This window comes from Callorhinchus milii, unplaced genomic scaffold (genome assembly GCF_018977255.1).
Source record: "Callorhinchus milii isolate IMCB2004 unplaced genomic scaffold, IMCB_Cmil_1.0 Scaffold3, whole genome shotgun sequence".
Lineage (NCBI taxonomy): Eukaryota > Metazoa > Chordata > Chondrichthyes > Chimaeriformes > Callorhinchidae > Callorhinchus > Callorhinchus milii.
In genome coordinates this window covers 23,341,665-23,362,419 of record NW_024704744.1, presented here as the reverse complement: position 1 = coordinate 23,362,419, position 20,755 = coordinate 23,341,665, and the positions used below count along the sequence as shown (strand labels likewise).

The window sequence follows — 20,755 nt, the reverse complement described above, 5'->3', positions numbered from 1 at the left end:
TCATCTGTGCAAAGAATTGACCTGAGAGTTGATGTTAAGTTTGATTGGGTGTAATGGAATACTATAGGAGTTTACAAGAAGTGTATTCCACCAAGGAATTTGCTAAAGGGATTATTTCTGAATTAATAAGGAACAAAGGGTATCATTTGAGGATTTTTTTGTAAGCAAGATAATCCCATTACAATTCCATTGACTGATGGCAACGCCATTCTAGAAATAGGTTTTGATGGAGCAGAATTCCTGCACATTGGTTGGTATGTGCTTCCAGTTACTGGAACAAGGGTAAAGCCGATTTTATGTTGCATTGGAGTCCTTTTGTATTATCTAATATTCCAATGAAGGATTACAGTTGATAAGTCCTGCATTTTGCAAATTTCAGCATTAATATAATGTAAGGGAGGAGGGAAATTTCCTATTCATAAAGCAAATGGAAGGTTAAATAAAGCTTAATTAGCACAAAAATTATAAACTGAGCCAAATAGTTACTGAGAGGAAGAATTGACTTGAACTAAATACTGTGGTTTCGCTTTCATATTGTGTAAATGGAAATGCTGTGGGATGGATGCTGCTAAATAAATTAACAGTCTGGAGTGATTCATTTCCAAATTGTCTCCATACGTCTTGCATAATGCAGTTAAACAACTGAACAGTCAATATCAGTAGGGAATGCATGGTGACTTCTCTTGACCTTGGGTCTGCTGACTAAATAATGGTCATAGAAACTGGGAAAAGGGACCAATAGTGAAGGTGCCTGACACTGTATTTAGACTTTGCTCTCACCTGCTCTGCCACCTTTATTTCATTAGATTACTTAGATAGATGTATAGAAAAAATTACGACTGCACAAAGAACAATGCTTAAGTGATAGCGTCTCCACTTACTTGTTGCAGTTTGTGTACCGGAGGTACAGACCAAACCCAGCACTTGGGAACAAAATTCCCATTGAAAGCTTGCAAATAGTTATTGTTGTCTTTTCACAAGTATTTAAATTGTGTTATCTGTATAATGTCCCCTCATAATATGCGATTGCATTCACCAAACGTGCACTTACCTCTTTATCTAATTGGTCTGTAGAACTATCAAAAATTACACGTGCACACAATGCACTTTTTTTCTAAAACAAATCTATTATTACCTATTGTCTCTGAAAATTCAAGGTAAACCCATTAAAAAAAATGAAACCAGAGGACAATTATTCATGCAGAGCTTTGGGAGATATACAAAGCCGCCTCAGAAAGCCATATATGCAGAATTATTGTGAGGTATTTAAGAAGCAGATGGGAAGGTAGTAAGATTATTGAGGTTGATTTTGCAGTGTTTCTTAATAGATTTCTTAATTCCGGAAATCTGAGATGCCAATTTATGGGAGCAATACTCAAATTTGTGATTCCCCTGAGTTGACCACTTATATGAACAGGGCCATACTTGGAGACTATGGGGAGCTGACATTCTCCCAAAGAGTTCCCATCCTTTGGCTGTTTTACTGTAATATTTTTAAAAAGCATTACAGATATGTACTTGAAGCATATATAAGGATAACGTATTATCCTGACTCCTGGAATTTCCTTATCCTTGAACGCCTGGTTTAGATACAGTGTTTCAACTTTGGTGCTTCAGAAATTCATCAAGATAGCTTTATTTGTGTCAATTTAATCCCTGAACCATTAAACATTTTCAAAATAATATATAAATACAAATAAAAAATCAAACCTATGTACTTGCCCAGCTCTTTATTTTTCCATCTGTTTCCTCTTCTTCCCCTGAATGGTTGTCTTTTATCTTTTTTTCTGCCTCTTTCCTATTGATTGTTTTATTTGATGTATTTAAGTCCATCACTTTACCTTTTGCTTTTTCCAGCTTCTCTTGTCTATTGATCACTTGGGACGGTTGACAGCAATTTGTGTTTTTTTAAAAGGCTCAAAACTGGATTTACAGCCTAGTGTTGGAGCCAATAAAAACCTATTGGTGCCCCGTATAAACAGGTGCTCAGATAACATTAATCAAACTGGAGCTGAAGAAAGTGAATACCGTATTAGTAATGGGGAGTGAGCAGAAAGGTAGTATTACACTAAGTGGCTTATGTGGTTGAAAAAAACTCTATTGCAAAATTTGGGGGATAGAAATTCCACGTGGAGTTATATTTACTCTATTTATCTAGCATTTCAGAGGATTCCAAAATTTACAGGCAGCACCTACGTTAGGTGAGGAAATTCTCATAGTGTCAGTAGATGTGTATGTTCACTCTTCACCACAATGTAGCTTTGTCCACAGGCATACAGCTATTTCTCTCCCTCTTTCTATCATGGAGTCCTGTAGTATAGTGGTTAGAGCACTCGCCTCGCAAGTGAGAGGACCAGGGATAGATACCCGGGCGGGTGAAACCTTAGGCAAGTTTCCTTACTTTACACGCCTCTGTTTACTATCAGTAAGTATGAACCAGTTGTTTGTTGATTGGTGGATCGCATTTCAAGGGTAATTGGAATTGAGTTATTTTTTGGACACTGTTCAAAAGTTGATCACTCAAACAGCTCTCTCATAACTTTGAAACAAACACCCAATCTGGTGTTTGATATTTTCCATCCCAAATGAAGTATAATGTATAAGTGAGGCTTCTCACTCTCCATCCCTTACTGTTGCTCTTTTCCCAGCATCTGTAACCATAACCTTAATAAGAAGCATCATAAATACACCTACGTCAATCTATAATGTCATTTTCACTTCTCACCAGGGAATTAGGGCCAGATGTGAGTGCACTTTGTGACCTGGCAACATCTGGATTAGTGAAATTGGCTGTTCTATGCATTGTCAATCACGGACAGGAATACAGTGCCAATACCTCCTCAAAACCTCAGTAAATTGTACTCACTGAATTCACTCATCCTTTTGGTGTGCTCTAATGGACATCATTCCTCACAGAATATTACATTTTACAGCAGTGTATCAAAAAACGATTCAACTATTTGTGCTGAATTGCAATTATTATTCATTGGCCTTTAAAACATTTCTAAATCACCTTTCTGAGAGCTATATTAAATAGCAGCTTTACAACAAATAAATCAATACATTTGCAAATAGGTAATGCAAAATCAGAATACTCATTCCAAATTATAAGAGACTCTCTTGATGAAATGAAAGGTTGAACAGTACTGTGCAGCTGTTTAAATGCATAGCAAATGCCATTTAGTGGTGTTTGTTATTTTTTGATTCCTGTGTTCAATTTCACTTTTTTAACCTGGTAGATCTATAACATGAAAATTGAGAAAAGAAATAAGCTCTAGCATTAAACTTGAACTATAAATGAAATGGATGAATAAGCTACTTAATGCAGAACTTGCTGTTCACTTTTAGTAAAACTCCAATTAGTTTTGCTGTCAGTAATATTAGGTAAAGTGTAATATCCAATTCACGGTCTCACATCAGCACTTAGAGGAGCAGAAAGTTTTTTTTCCTTAGCAGTAACTTTAATCAAAATGTACACCATATGTTGGGTGCTCCTTCAGAAACTCTTCATGAGACTTAGATTCAATGGGTCATTCAATTTATGTGCTAGGTTTATTCCTATCCCCTGTCCTGTGAAACGTGCGTGGGATTTTTGAAATGGGTCATGCAATCAGATACGATGCTTCAAATTATGTTAATATTTATTGTGCATGCCGCTTTCATTGTCTTGTCTCTCTTTCGAGGAAGATTTTAGTAGTCGGAATGAGTTGGCTAGATGGACCTATGTTTTATTCCTGCCTTAAACCGTTACTGTTGCCATGTTTGTAGCATGCAAAAATCATTTTGAACATGTGAAAGTATGAACATCTATGTACTATATCACATGCAGGATTAACAAAGTGAGCGAAGGAATGGCAGCTCATTTATAAAACCAGTGGGTGCTACTTATCAATGCCGTGGCATTGGTTATAGCTTATAGAGCGTGGATTTTTAAATGTTAAAAGAATCAGAATTAACAGGCTAAAACTTAAATAAGGTTGCATTTACAATTTGTTGCAAAAGTGCCCCCTACCACGTGCATGTTGCTGATATTTTTTATTCAGCACTTTTATCGGTAATTTAATAAGCACAATATACATGTTTTGGCAGCAATATACTCCATTTTGTTCCCCAAAGTTGATATGCAGCTTAGAGGCAATCTGAATTCATTGCTGTAACAAACAAGAGACAGATGAGCGACACACTGGCTGCAGCCTAAGTCAGATCTTATACAAAAATAGAAGTCGCTGGGAACACTCAGCAGGTCAGGCAGCATCTATGGAGAAAGGAAAATGAGTCAACGTTTTGGGTCCACGACCCTTCATCAGAACTTATGTTTAATTGTGTTTGTGTTCAAGCGCCCCAAAACATTACCCTATGTGAAGGACGCTATATAAATGCAAGTTGTTGTTTATTTGTTTGTTTCTGTCACTGTTTACTTGAAAATTAGTATGGGCAGATCATGCATTTTTCCATGTAAAATAAAGGAAAAAGCCTCTTAAAGGAGGTAAAAGTTCTAATATTGTGCAAAGATTAATAATTAAGAATCAGAGGTACAAAACTCATATGGACTTAGCCATCATCTTAAAATTTAAGAAACAAAATTTTGAAAAATTCTTAAACGCAGTCTTAATTTGATGAACGTAACCATTTTGCATATTGCCACAAGAGATTTTTGTGCCATTTCAAATGTGTTTACAATAGAAAGCCCAATGTATGGCATCATAGTGGCTGATTCTCTTGTGGTTGTCCTTAGTCTCCATTCTTTCCTCTTCCCTCCTTGTTCAGCGTCTGATACTGTCTCTGTGAAATGCTCTGAGACTTTATCCTAAGTGAAGGGCACTGTATAAATGCAAGCTATTGTTGTGAAAATAATGTGATTATCAGTTCATGTTCTGAACTGCAGTGCAATGTACTACCATATAATGCATATTAAAATGTTATCTTCACCACAGTCATGCAGTCTTCACTAATCTTAACCAATGCACATTATGAATACATGATGTACTGTAAGATGTACATTAGAAGATGAATGGAATTGAACAGTTGGACAAAGTGTCATTAGTGCTTAGTGAGTGCCATTCTACAGATGTTGACGTTTTGGAGAAATTTGATTCACTGCAACTATATTTAAATGAACAATGCTACAGAGACACAATAAATTGCAGAACCTAAACTTTATATAAAACAAAACTCCAAATAATTCAATATAAGTTCTGGTAAGATTTAATGAGCATATGTTATGAATTAATTTACAAATTTCAAAGCAAACCACCTAATAACATTGATAGGCAGGTTTTAAAAAGCAGTGCTAAGTTTTGAAACTATGTATAGCAAAGGACTGTCGAACAATTACAACAATTACAGCAATATCAGATCCAGACAATTAAAAAATTAGTGACATGCCACTGGGAAAGTATAAGGGATCAGTAATTCAACAGAAAGCTTTTCTTGCAATGAAGCATTCACTAAGCTATTGCATTGACTCTTGAAAAGTCAAGTACTGTATGGGCCGATTCTGGGCAACCTTGCTTATTGCTTTCAAGAAGGTATTTCAGAAGGAGCTGGAGGCCAGCTTCGGGAATTTGTGACATTCTGCGCTTTGTTTACACAATACAGGTTTGCTAAACACACAAACTAAATTCACGTGCTAAAGAAAGAAAACTTATGCCTCATATATCACACTATTCAACTTCTTGTATTGATACGCAATGCTAACAGTGTTGGAATGCCAACCGTCACCAATATGTCACCTAGCCTGCGGGGAATGAAGAGCAGATGCTGTATGAGCTGCTAGTAAGGAGAACCACTAACTGCTAACTATTGTAGCTTCACTTTTCTACAAGAATAAAAGTTCTTGTAACTGTCTATAGGATCTGTCCAAATACGTTATTAAGCATACGTTTTTGAAAATGTGTTTCAACAGAATTTATATAAAATACACTCATTGTCTAGAAGTGAGGTATGAAGTACTTGATGCCTATACAATGAGAGTCTTACATATTCTGATACATTTGTCTGGTACTATTTGCTGTCAGGAGTGCGATACTCCTTTGGCAGGGAACGTAGTCTGACGATTCAGTAGCAGATTTTTTTTATGGTCTTGTGCTCACTCCAGGTGTTTGAGCAGCTGGTGAGTGGTTGGAACCTCTCTGTACAGTGGTTGGATTCAGGCTCCCTGTGGTTGTGGAGGCATGAGGAAAGGAAGTTGCGATGGTGCCTGGAAGGTGGCCTGCACTCCCTGTGTGTTTTTTAATCTCTATGCAAAGTTCTATGCATTATTCACTGAGATTGGAATATCCTGTGGAGTCCTGTAGTTCAGTCGATAGAGCATTCGCCTCACAAGCGAGAGGACATCGATTTGATTCCCAAGCTGGGTAAAACATTAGGTAAATTTCCTTACTCCACTCACCTATGTTTACCTTGCAGTGTTAGTCGATTGGCAGATCGCTTTTCCAGGGGTAATAATCACTTCAAAAAAAAGATAATTTAAATAAAAAATAATAATTGATCACTCAATCCACGATTATTTGTAGGACACTGCTGTGCACAATTGACTGCAGGATTCGCCAACAAAATACACAGTCAATTCACTTTACAGTATATTGTGTGAGGCACTTTGAGACGTCACAAAAAAGACAAGATAAGGCATATTAAATGCAAGGATTATTTATTATTATTATATGTTGATTGATCAGTGCCACAGCTCAGGGCTGAGAGACTGACCCTCTCTCCCCACCTTTAAATCCCGCCTTAAGGAGTCCTGTAGCTCAGTGGTTAGAGCACTCGCTTTGTAAGCGAGAGACCTGAGTTCAATTCCAGGCAGGGCGAAACCTTGGGCAAGTTTCCTTACTCCACACGCCCAATAATCCCTCCAAAACCCAAAACAATAATAAATTGGTCATTTTCAATCTATGACTGTTTGTGGGACATTGCTGTGCGCAATTGGCTACCGCGTTCGCCCACAAATATACAGTCAATTCACTTTGAATTCAAGATCCTCACCTTCACCTACAAGGCCATTCACGGCTCTCCTCTCGACTCTCTACCCCCTCCGCCCTCGCTCCCTCCCTTCCCTCCCCTCACCCTGACCATTTCCCCCCTGCTCGGGTCCTGACCCAACTGTACAGCGCCTTGGGACGTCCTCCCAACGTGAAAGGCGCTCAATATATGGAATCTTGTTGTTGTTGTTGTTGTTGTTTACAGTGTGTTCTGTGAAGCGCTTTGGGACATCCTCCTGACGTGAAAAGCGCTATATCAAATGCAAGGATTATTATCATTATTATTATTGTTAAGATCTTCCTTTTTGATCGTGCTTACAGTCACCTCCCCCTTCCCTCTCCCCCTGGCTCGGCGTCAGACTCCACCACTGTCAAGTGCTCTGGGATGCTACCCTGCATTAAGGACACTATATAAATGCAAGTTGTTGTTGTTGTTGTTGTTAATGTCTCAATGGCAGCCGACTGAATTGAAAGGTGGGTGGGTTCCGAGAACAGCCATGGTATCTGCTGCCTCTAGGATCTTCTGCCATAAGGTCTGAAGGTGGAGAACTGATGAGTAGGTGGGAGGAATGTATCCCCTTTGGCTAAAGTTAAATCAGTATGTTGTATTGATGAGGTGATGATACTTCTGAGCTCAAGCTAACTTTTCCTTTACCTTTAGAATCTGTCACTTGTGAACAACAATTCATTATCCTCAGGTGGCCAAATGTTTCCTTTGAATGTTATCTCCGAACAATTGATTCTCAAAATACAATGGAAGTAATTTAACTTCAAGTGAAAGAGCATCTGTATAATGGCACTCAAAAGCCATTGTGGCATTTCATTGCTTGAAGTCAATACCATGTCATGCTGCTATATGCTGGGTGCTCAACTCATGTCAAGTCTGTTTGCTGTGTTCTTTAGTTTCTCCTTCTTGTGTTGTGCTTGTACGTAAACAAGTAGAAGGGGGGAAAAGCTTCAGAATGTTTAAATGAAAGATTGCTTTCCCTGGTCCCCTTGCTGTGTAGAAATGGCAACTATGTATTTTGGAACCCTATTCAACCCAATAAATATTGTATTTTAATTAACTAGTGAAACTATTATCTCAGTTCTTTTCTCTTGACATGTACGTGTTCTACAGGTCAGTAGACTGGCCTATTGCAACCTATGAGCTCAAATGCTCCACCTCATACTTGAAATGTGCTTTGCAGTTTGTTACCTGTGTTACCTGCTCCCTTTCTAAAAAGACTCCATACATTGAAAAAACTTTAAAGGTAGATCAAATACAATTCAAGTGTATACAGACATTCCTAAGAAACACAGTTTAATCTTGTACCTACTCACACTGGGTGGTGGTGGGGGGTGGGGGGGGGGGAGTTATTTATTGTAACCATAAACTATGAGCAACTACTAATAGAAGTCAATGGTTTTATTCTGCATAAATTAGTGTACACTGTGTTATGTTCACCCATTGGTATACACAATATTAGGTTTGCTCATTGGTCTACACAATATTATGGTTCATTGGTATGACATTATTATAGCTGATCATTGGTGTATTCTGCATTTTGGACATGAATGGATAAGAAACAATAACATTTATTGTAGGAGTCACAAATAGACACAATTGTAAATATATCATGCCTGGCTCTCAGTAACTCTGCTCCAAAGCAATTTATTTCTAGAAGGGAAATCCCAAGGTTAGTGTGGTTCAGGCAGGAGTTGCTGTTTGCAACTCAGATTTAATAATTGAAATTCAATCTTGCGAATATTATGTTTCAGATTTAATCACAAGAATCACAATTTTGTATTCTGGCCTTTGCAATGTACCTGTGTCTAAGTCCATGATAGGCCGAGGTTTGATGGCTGCTGAGATGAGCCTGGAAAAACAAACAACTGTACAGCATTAGACTTCATAATAACTACTTGTCTTGACTGTTTAGCACAAGCATAAATATACTGTGAAGAGTGCAAGTTTATTGTTACCTTTCCCAGGAAGAAACACATAAGGTCTGAATTATTTGACTTGAGCTCAAATCACCAATAATAATACATCCATATTCCTGGCTTCTGTAAGCTTTCTTTTGTATTTTCATAGTTAGTTTTTATTTTACTTGAATATTTGATAGGATTTAAAATGGGATATGAAACATTTATCTAGTTTCTTCCCTCCAGAAATATGGAAATGTTTATTTTTTTAAAAGATTTTTTGTTTTGAGTCAGAGACTACTGACCAAGATACTTTGTGAATACTGGTGATCATTGGTGACAAGAGATTATCAGCACTTCCAGTGCTGACCAGTTGCATTATAGTTAGGGTTACATACACAGAATCTGTGAGATTGGAAAATTCATAAATCGTTTTTTTAAAAAAAATATGAACTTGCTCTTACACATCACCTGTCTATAAGATGATGTACTAAATGACTTTAAAAGATAATGCATATTGCGGAGTGGTACGAGAAAGAGTGGGAGTTTGAGGACGTTTTGAAGGTTTGGTGGGCAGATAAAAGACAAAGGAATTTGGGGAGAGAGTCTCAAAAAGTTGTGGCATAGTAGCTGAAAGGTCATTCACCGACGGTGGGATATAGAAAAAGCACTACATCAGAATTGAAGGAGAGGAGGGTGCAGGGCAAGATTGCAGAGATAGGGTGGGACAAGAAAGTATAGAGAAAGGACAAAGATCTCCAAGTCTAGCTTGATGGTGAAAAACTGGGAGCCAGCAAAGTTTGGTGAGAATTGTGAGGTAGTGCAGCATAGAGCAAGAGAGGATATGGGCTAAGGAACAATTAAAACAAAATTAGTAGAAATCAGTATAAAATTATATTCAATTAAATATAAAATCACCATACATATTTACATTTATACTGCATCTTATATGTCAGAAGGATGTTACAACGCGCTTGACACTGCCAAATTCACGTAAATCTCGTCAGCAATATTGATACAGGCAACATCTGTTCAAACGTATCTATTGTATAACATTAGGGGGCAAATTTAAATTATTGAGTTAATTTATTTGTCCGTGCTGTTGTGCTGTTCTGCCCGAAGATTGAAGTAAAAATTCGGATTCCAGTTGATCATATTTGCAATCAGTAACTTTGCTCAAAGTTGTTAATTCTGTAAAATTACAGTTAGAATGTAACAAAGCACTAAAATAAAGGTTCTGAATGAAGTACACCTAAACACTTTGAGAAGTCCTCCATTTGTGACAGGTGCTATATCAATATCAATGTTACTCTAACTGTATTGTAAGTATTTTCAGCTACTATTTATGTTTGTTCATATTTCAAGATTTCTGCAATTTCTTCGCAAATAACTTGATATCACAAGATCACAAGATTGGTTTTGATGAAGAAGGCCCTTCTTGAGCCACAGTATATCCAGGGCACTGCTGAAGATGCCACAGCTAGCCTGGCTCATCGGCAGGATTTGGAAGGGCAGATCAGTTCCTGGGGGAAGGGAATCATCCCACTCAGTTACTGTTAACCCTGGAAGCCAAAGCCCAACCCGTAGGTTGGTCCTAGCTGGACAAGCAGCAAGAAATCTTGTCATACAAATATATGAATGGCAAGCTATGCAGTTTTAGCTGGTTAGACTCCAGCAGTACCCCAACACACACTCTGGAGTCCCCAAGCTTTGGCTCTTGCCAACCTGGGCCTAATACTGGGCCTAATTTGGTAAACAAGATGCATCCCTCTAGGAGACGAGTGCCCATTCCATTCCAACAATCTATCTCTGGAATATCCATGTGTATAATAAAAATAATAATGATAATAATCCTTGCATTTGATATAGCACTCTTCACGTCTTCTAAACGTCTCAAAGCGCTTCACAGAATACACTGTAAAGTGAATTGACTGTATATTTGTAGGTGAAACGCGGCAGTCAATTGTGCACAGCAGTGTCCCACAAACAGTCATGGAATGAGTGACTAAATTATTATTTTTTTTAAGGATTATTATCCCAGAATAGCAATCCGTCAATCAACTAACAACTGGGTTCCCACTTACTGCTGGTAAACAGAGACTGTTTATTTTTATTTTATTTTTAGATATACTGTATCCAAGATATTATTTCCTAAAAGCAATCTATCTAACACTTTCTGCTTCCACCGTCTCCCAAGGGGGCCTGTTCCATATGTTTACTACTCGCTCAAGGAAGTTGTATTTCCGCAGATTTGTTCTGAATTTACCTTCAATTGCAGACTGTGTCCTCTCTTTTCTACTGTTCTGGACAAAATAAAACAGCTTATCATGGTCTACATTATCTAGTCCCATCAGAATCTTAAAAAACGTATGTGGGATGTGGGAATTCTCAAGTTTGGTTTGGATAATTTTAAACATGGTGATGGGTTTCCTCATGTGTCAGATGCCCAGCTGACAAAAAAAAAATTCTAAAATCCCAGAAAGTATTTGGTGCTGTTTGGCAAGAGACAAGATTTAAATTACCTGAAATTCCACCAAGTCTTAACCTTTTAAGACAATTTTGACTTAAATATTTAGGTTTGCACAGAACTTTGGAAAATTCTCAAATCCTATTTTAATTTGAAACAGCAGTTCCAAATTTTTTAAAAATGAACTGACTTGCAAATTAAAACTGAAATTAATATTTTTCAACAATTATGCGTAATCTTAAAATTGAAGACAAAATCATCATATTGGCTGAAGCTAAATAGATTTTCAGCCTTAAAATGTTTTAAAAGATCTGTGATGATCTAATAAAGTGACAGAACAGATTATACAGATCAAATGGATTAGTCATATTCCTATGTTCCTTGTAACTGTTATATTGGCAAATATAATCTCTAGATCTATCTCCAGATTATCACAAGATTCAGTATCTAGATAAAGGGTTTCCTGCTACCGATGGAAAATTATTTGTCTCGATCCCTCCCTTCGCATTTTCAGGTCTCTGCTGAAGACCTTTCTTTTCGACTGCGCCTTTGGTCACCTTCCTCCCCCTCCCCCTGGCTGGGCCCCGGGATCCATTACTGTAAAGCGCTCTGAGACGCTGTCCGGCGTGGAGGGCGCTATATAAATCCAAGTTGTTGTTGTTGTCATATACATACATATATATATACTGTTTATAACATAAAGCTTTAGATTTTAAACTGAAAGCTGGCGGTCATCCAGTCAGAAATGGATACAGAAGCAAATTTAACATTTTGTTTTCTTTTCAACAATAAAACTGAACAAGAACATGAAAGGAGTGAGGACTTCCTAATAGAATCATTTGTTCATTCTGCTCTGTTTTCTGACAAACCTGCTTTGAACAAAGTCTACTAAAAAGTCATTACACGTGACAATTATTGTGAAATATTTCAATGTCATTGGCTGTATAAAAGTTCCTTAGTTTTAAAATCCTATTGAAAGGGGACCTTCAAAGCCTGAGAAAGCCTGAAGTATGATCTGCATGTTACAAATTTTAAATGAAACCTCAATTATCTGCCATAATGAAAGGAGCTCTTGCAATCTGCTGAATAATTGTGAATGCAATGTAGCACTCCTTACTCCTGTTAAATGCCTTGTTAAACCACTTTGTTCTTATCCTCTACAAAAACAACAACAACTTGGATTTATATAGCGTCCTCTATGCTGGACGGCATCTCAGAGCGCTTCACAGTAACGGATCCCGGGGCCCAGCTAGGGGGAGGGGGAGGAAGGTGACCAAAGGTGCAGTCGAAAAGAAAGGTCTTCAGTCGAGACCTGAAAGTGGGAAGAGAGGGGGCGAGGCGAAGGGAGTGAGGAAGGGAGTTCCAGAGCTTCGAGGCATAGTGGTTGAAGGCACGGCTGCCGATGGTGGAGCGGAGGACTCAAGGGACAAGGAGGAGGCCAGACCTGGAGGAAAGAAGGCAACGGGCACTGTTTTGAGGAGAGGAGGTCAGAGAGCTAGGGAGTTGTGGAGGAGTGGAGGGATTTGATGACAAGGTGAGGATCTTGAAATCGGTCCCCTCTGGGACAGGCAGCCAGTGCAGTCTGGCAAGCACTGGGGTAATCGGGGAGCAGAGTTTGGTGCGGGTGAGAATGCGGGCGGCAGAGTTTCGTATGACCTGGATTTTATGGATGGTAGTGGATGGGAGACCGACGAGGAGGGCATTTGAATAGTCTAGCCGAGAGGTGACAAAGGCATGGATCAGGGTTTCAGCGGCTTTTGAGTGAGGTATTGGCGGAGATGGGCGATGCGTCGGAAGTGGAAGAAAACGATGCTGGTAAGGGACCGGATGTGGGGGAGGAAGGATAATTGGGGGTCGAACCTGACGCCTAGGTTGCGGTCAGGTTCAGAGAGTTTTAGGGGGAACTCGGGTAGATGGAGGAGGTGAAAACCATGTGATTTTAGATGTTGACGAGAGCCAAAGAGTATGGCTTCTGTCTTGTCAACATATAGCTGAAGGAAATTTGCGCTCATCCAGCTCCTAAGATCTGACAGGCAGGCTGACAGAACATCAGGGGACTGGGGGTCGCAAAATGAGGTAGAAAAATAGAGTTGGGTGTCGTCCGCATACATGTGGAAGTGTACCCCATGTCTACGGATGACATCCCCAAGAGGGAGCATATAGATTAGGAAGAGAAGGGTCCAAGGATGGATCCTTGGGGTACCCCGCGGGTGAGAGCGGGAGGAGAAGCCGTTTGTGCAGATGTACTGCTGGCGGTTTGTGAGGTAGGACTCGAACCAGGCGAGTGCGGTCCCACTGAGGTGGATCTCAGAGGAAAGGCGGTGGAGGAGGATGGCGTGATCGACTGTGTCAAAGGCGGCGGAGACGTCCAGGAGGACAAGGAGGCAGAGGGAGCCCTGGTCACAGATAGAGAGGATGAATAGAGTCCATGAATGTTTGATTAACTCTTTAGAAACTGAAGTCCCTAAGCCGACCGATGATTTGGAACTTGGTGTTAGCATTGCAATGGTTGAAGACATAAGTAAAATGAAGAATTAATTCAGACTTAGATCACAAGATTGGTCTAGATGAAGCTGTTCCATCTGATCTTATTCCTCCCCCCCCATCGCTGCACCAAGCTGCTTTTTAAATGAGTCTTGTGTCCTGGTTTCTATTACCTTTCCTGGAAACCTGTTCCAGTCAATGGGTTAGTGCCAAGAAAGTAGTGTTAAGCAGCAACAGCAACAACAACAACAAAGTTACATTTGTATTGTGCCTTTCACGTCGGGAGGACGTCCCAAGGCGCTGGACAGACAGAGTTACGGACCCGACCTGGGGGGAGGGTGGAGGGCAGGGGAGAAGCAGGGAGATCGAAAGCACGGTCGAAGAGGAGGGTCTTGAGGTGGGTCTTGAATGTGGAGAGGGAGGGGACGAGACGGAGGGACTGCGGGATGGAGTTCCAAAGGGTGGGTGCAGAGTGGCGGAAGGCCCGGTCGCCAATAGTGGGGCGAGCAAGGCGGGGGACGTGAAGCAGGCCAGAGCCTGCTGAGTGGAGGGAGCAAACAGGATATTAGGGGTTTAGAAGGTTGGAGAGGTAGGGAGGACCAAGACCATGGAGGGCTTTGAAGGTAAGGACCAGGATCTTGAACTGTATCCTCTGTGTGATGGGAAGCCAGTGGAGTTGGGCGAGGATGGGTGTGATAGGGTCGCGGAGCCTGGTGCGGGAGAGGACTCGGGCTGCAGAGTTCTGGATGATCTGCAGCCTATGGAGGGAGGAGGAGGGAGGAGTTGGGAAGCCGACAAGCAATGAGTTTGCATAGTCGAGCCTCGATGTAATGAAAGCATGTATGAGGGTTTCGGCAGCTTGCAGTGTGAGACAGTATCGGAGCCGGGCAATGTTGCGGTGGTGGGGGAAGGCAGAGCAGGTCATGGCTCAGATGTGGGGTAGAAAGGATAGTTGAGGGTCAAACAAGACCCCAAGGTTCCAAACTGGCTTAGCAAGGTGGAGGGTGCAACCATGGATGGTGAGATGTCTTGAAGACTTGATAAGACGCTATATCAAATGCAAGGATTATTATTATTATAAATTGTATTGTAATCATGTACATCTGTACATTAACAGTGAGACGTTTCCAGACTGCATTTCTTGGTACATTCCTAAATCTTGGCAATTCCCTTGCTGGAGATAAAACACATTTATCTCCATTTAGAAAGCTACTTTAATGAGTGCAGCTAATTTGTACAATTACACATAAAGTGCCAGAACATGTGGGATTGGTTACCTCTGTCATAAAGGAGATGAATCATGCACTCATCGGGATAATTAATGGTAATGCCAAAAGTTGTTTTATTTATCCAGAGCAAAATATTCATGTGGATTATCTGTATTGAAGCCATCATTGTGTAGAATGTTTGTGCACCAAAGTAATGCGCTGATGAGTTGTGGGATGTGGGTTTGATGCACCTTATCTCTGAGTTTAGCTGTTTGGCTGTGTGATTGCACTCAGAAGTGTTTAGACAATTCTCCACAGGGATTACAAATGAATGTGGCTGGGATGGGGATGAAAAACACAAGAATGGACAGGAACTATTTGGACAGATGATTTTCACACAATTTTGTAGGCATTTCGCCCACAAAATATACAGTCAATTCACTTTACAGTATGTTTTGTGAAGCGCTTTGAGACGTCTTCAAGTCGTGAGAAGACGCTATATCAAATGCAAGGATTATTATATTTGCAGGTCATAAATTTGGATTATTGTGGTTATTTACATTCAGTGATTTATGCATTCAGTGAAACCATTGCATGCACAGCGTCTGAATAATAAAGTAATCCTTGCATTTGATATAGCGTCTTTTCACTTTGTTGAGACATTTCAAAGTGCTTGACAGAATATATTGTAAAGTGAATTGATTGTATATTTAGGGTGTGAAATGCGGGGGCCAATTGCACACAGCAGTGTCCCACAAAGGGTCGTGGATTGAGTGACCACATTGTTATTTATTTATTGACGTTAATGCAGTTATTATTAATGAAAATGTCAGAAGTGCATGAAGGACAGCAACAACTGCAAGAAAATTACAAATGCTAATTCACCCAGTAATTAATAATCCTTGCATTTGATACAGCACATTATCATGTCATCGAGACACAGTGCTTCACAGAATATCCCGTAAAGTGAATTGACTATATTTTATAGATCTCCACTCTGCTGCGACCTTACTCAAAGTGAATGTAAAGCAAATTCATCAGTCAAGTAGAAGCACTTCACAAAACATCACTTACCCTGGCACCTTTCAGTACAGCCACCAGACATCAATACAACGCACATAATCTACTTTTCATAAACCCACAATGGCTTGTAAATATTGCTTTTACTCTTGAAAAGTGTTGAATATTTACCTGAATCTGCACATTTCAAGAATAGATCTATAATCCAATAAGTCAATTTAGCGTGGGGAAAAAAATGAATTATTTCCGTAGACATCATTACAGTGAAAAAATGTACAAGCAAAAATGCACAGGAAAAGTCAAAGATTTTACACATGCATGTATATCTGACAATGGCAAAGCTCACCAGTCTGTCACCAATCTGTGAAACATTTGTTTTTTTTATATAAGTAGCCACTTGCTAATATCTGTTCTCCTTAAACTGAGAACAGTTTCTTATTCAGCACCCAAATTACGACCTAGTGAAGCAGAATCTTGAACCTTGAATAAAATAGGTTCAAGAAAATCAATTTCTTGCACATAATCTACCTTGCATAAACATAGTTTGGTTTATGACTGTTGCTTTTACTCTTATTAAGTGTTCAATGTTTTCCTCAATCCGTATATATCAAAGTTCCAGAGCTATAATTCTAGCTTCGGATTTCTGACCTTTATTTTTCAGAACAAGAAACTGAAACGTTAGCTATTTTCCATCCACCTCTATTTAATGCGCTGTGAAAATATCAGCTGAGTTCTCCCAACCTCCTCTCTCATCTATTCAAGCACTCTTAAATCCCATCCATCTGGCCTTGGTGTTATATGAAGCTTCAAGTACTCCAGATTTTCATGAAGCAGTTATTTCAGCGTCCTCCTGACGTGAAAGGTGCTTTACAAATGTAATTTTTACAAATGTAATTTTGTTGTTGTTAGTTCTAAATTGGTAATCGCTGATGCATCTGCCATCCTACCAGACAATGAAACAGAATCCTTACTGTTTTCTATCATGAAAGAAATTTACATTGTAGCACAAATTTTAAATATTTTCCATAATTTACTTTTTAGATTCTTTATTTTGTCTGCTTCAAGTTACTGCAAAAATCTCTTTTTATTCACCAAATGATCTGTTGCATTTATTTCTCCTGTTATCTCTGTATCATTTAAGATTTGTAATGTAAATCAATGTAGTTTTTTGCACAATTCCATATCGTAGCTCTCTAGTTTCCTAAAATCCTTTGGAACGGTTTGTGTATCCCCCTGCATCTGATTTCTGTTGAGTTGGTGGTTGGGTTGTACTGGAATGACTTCCTTTAGCTAGGCTTCCTGCTCTTAACCATTATCTAGCAAATGCTTCCTTTGTTCTTTTCTTCTTCCTCTCTATCACTCTCTTTCTTGCATTCTCTCTTTTTCCTCAGTTCTATTCACGGGCGGGGCAAACCTTACGCAAGTTTCTTTACTCTATACGCCTCTGTTTATGTAGGTTAAGGAGGAACCCGGTTGTTCGTCAATTGGCGGATTGCTTTTCAGGGGTAAAAATCCCTAAAAAAAAATTTGGTCACTCAGTCCGCAACTGTCTGTGGGACATTGCTGTGCACAATTGGTTGCTGTGTTTCGCCCCTTAAAATACACCATCAATCTACTTTACAATATAATGTGGGGCTCTTTCAAGGAGCTGGCAAAGGCATGATGGGCTGAATGGCCTCCCTTTGTGCTGTAGGATTCTGATTCTATAATCTGTGAAGCACATTGAGATATCTCAATGACGTGATAAAGTGCTATATCAAATGTATGGATTTTTTTATTATTATCCCATACATCTACTGATTTTGGCTACTTGCACATTGAAGCCCATGTGAATAAACATAAACAGTTGGCACCAGCTACCACACAGCATTTCTACTGTACATCAAGATATACTGCACTTGAAAAGACCATTTGTGGACAATCTGCACTGCAACATGACAAATTCTAACCACCAAAGTGAAAACAAATTCTCATACCACTTAATTGATTTCTTCATCAAATATCTGTCTAATTTCCTTTTGAATTTATTGACACAATTGACCTTCACAGGGTAATCTGTACCACGTAATCACCACTCTCTGTGGAAAGTAATTAATGATGTGTTTGTTCATCTACCCCTTCCACCTTTTTTTCTGAGCTTGAGTTTGTGTCCTTTGTTGCGAAGCTTGTGACCAGGTTAAACATATTTGTGATGTTTGGGATTTTCTTGCACAATGCTGGATTTTGATGCTGGGAATTAAGTAAATATAGTAAAAATAAGTGTAAAGTACGTTTAAGAATTTTGACACAAGAAAGTACGACAAAAGTGCTAATCAAAAAATACTGCAGATGCTGGAAATCTGAAACAAAAACAGAGAGAGCTGGGAAAACTCAGCAGGTCAGGCAGCATCTATAGAGAAAGGAAAGTGAGTCAATGTTTCAGGTCCACGAGTCAGAAGCACTATAAAAGTGCTGGTTGTTTCTTTCTTAGTACCTTCAGCCTGTCTGTCACTTCTTTGTGATTAATACCTATCGTTCTTAAAATCTCTTCATCGTCCAAGATGTTCTACTCTGCTTTGGAAAGACAGTATGCATTTCACTCCAGAAAGAATTAATTGAGGACATCTGCTGTTCCTTTGTCATTTGATGACAAGTCCCCTATGGGATCCTACTCTTTCCTCAACTTCCTGTTTGCTACAATATATTTATAAAAGCCTTTCATATTGTGCAGTAATTTATATTTCCTGCAATCTTAATCACATTTTCTATTTTAGCTCTAGGTCTCATTTGCTTTATTCTTACAATCATCTCTGTTCTCTTCTACACGTATATTTATAGTTGAGATGTACAGTTAAGAAAAGGTCTCATTTGTGTTCTTACTGTGTTATCTCCCTTGTTGCTCACATAACTATAGATTAAATTTGGTATGTATTGACACTCTCCAATGTAACCTTTAAATTCATCTATTTTTATTCGTATTTAAATTCTCCTGAATATTTCTTGCCTTATTTGCAATCTTGCTTTCTTCCTACATTTTATTTATCAAGATTTGGCTTCATGTCTACAAGAATTGATTGAAATTTGAAATTCAGCAAGTCTTTATGTATAGCAGTGTGTGACAAGGTATAATATCACTGTCACACATGCTAATGTGCTTTACGGACTCCCATTGCAAGTCTCCGAGTTAAATGACCCAGAATTCTATGCAGAGGTTGCTCAGCATGTACTGACAGGTCTAATTTGTGAAGCTGACAGGTTCGCCTGGAGACACACAGAGATGGCAAATAGTGACCAAAGTGATGTGCCATCACAGTGGCCCACCCACTGCACAGATCCTATCTCCCCGCTGTCATGCAGTCAAGGCAGGTTAACTAATTGCACTTCTAGTGGAATTATCCAGTGTGTGTTGGTGCGGCAGCTAGTTCTGAAACACAGAGAGATTGAAAATGGTACCAATCAGAGAGAACGTAACATAGAAACATGGAAATGTTCTACAACAAAGGGGGCCAACATGTCTCCTCCTCTGTGTTCACAGAATATACTATAAAGTGAAATATACAGTCAATTTACTTCACAGTATATTCTGTAAAGATCTTTGAGATGTCTCAATGACATGATAAGGCACTGCAACAACAACAACAAAATTACATTTGAATAGTGGCTCTCATGTCGGGAGGACGTCCCAAGGCGCTGGACAATCAGTGTTTCGGATCCTGGCTGGGGGTCGAGATCGGGAAGAGTGGAGGATAGCCGGTGACAGAAGGCAAGGTTGAAGAGGAAGGTCTTGAGACAGATCTTGAAGGAGGCAAGGGAGGCGGGGGGGGCGAGGCTGAGGGTCTGCGGGATAGAGTTCCAGAGGGTGGGGGAAGAGTGGCTAAAGGACCACTTGCCAATGGTGGGGCAGGCGAGGCGGGGGACATGAAGCAGGCCGGAGCCTGCTGAGCGGAGGGAATGAACAGGGTGGTAGGGGGTTAGGAGGTCGCAGAGATAGGGGAGAGCAAGGCCATGGAGGCCTTTGAAAGTGAGGACCAGGATCTTGAACAGTATCCTCTGTGTGATGGGAAGCCAGTGGAGTCCGGCAAGGATGGGGTGATAGGGTCACGGAGCCTGGTGCAGGAGGACACAAGCTGCAGAGGTTTGGATGATCTGCAATCTATGGAGGGAGAAGTTGGGGAGGCCGACAAGCAGCGAGTTTGCATAGTCAAGCCTGGATGTTATGAATGCGTGCATGAGGGTCTTGGTGGCCTGCAATGTGAGACAGAGGTGAAGCTGTGTGGTGTTGCAGAGGTGGGGGAAGGTAGAGTGGGTCATGGCACAAATGTGGGGTAGAAAGGACAGTTGAGCATCTTAGATGGCGATGCTGTCAGTGCCTGAGGTGTGGAGGTGCTGACAGGAATCAATCAGGAGAGCCTCGGCTTGTTGACATTCAGCTATAGAAAGTTAGCTCTCATCCAGGATTTGATGTCTGACAGACATTCTGTCAGGACAGCAGTGGTCCTGGAGCCAAGGGTGGAGGCAGAGAGGTACAGTTGGATATCATCTGCAAACATGTGGAAGTTGACCCCATGTCTGCGGATGATGTCACCGAGAGGGAGCATATAGATAATGAAGAGGAGAGGACCAAGGACAGAGCCCTGAGGAATGCTCCACAAGATGGTGTGGGGGTTAGAGGAGAAACCATTTGTGGAGATGAAATGTAGACAGTGTGA

The 20,755-nt window shown here is 40.0% G+C and overlaps 1 non-coding gene across 1 annotated transcript; it reads left to right on the top strand.

The window, feature by feature from the left end:
* The first annotated feature begins 6,738 nt into the window (after positions 1–6,738).
* Positions 6,739–6,810, top strand: trnat-ugu. Its single transcript has one exon. It is a non-coding gene; the product is annotated as a tRNA-Thr (tRNA).
* Positions 6,811–20,755: the final 13,945 nt, after the last annotated feature.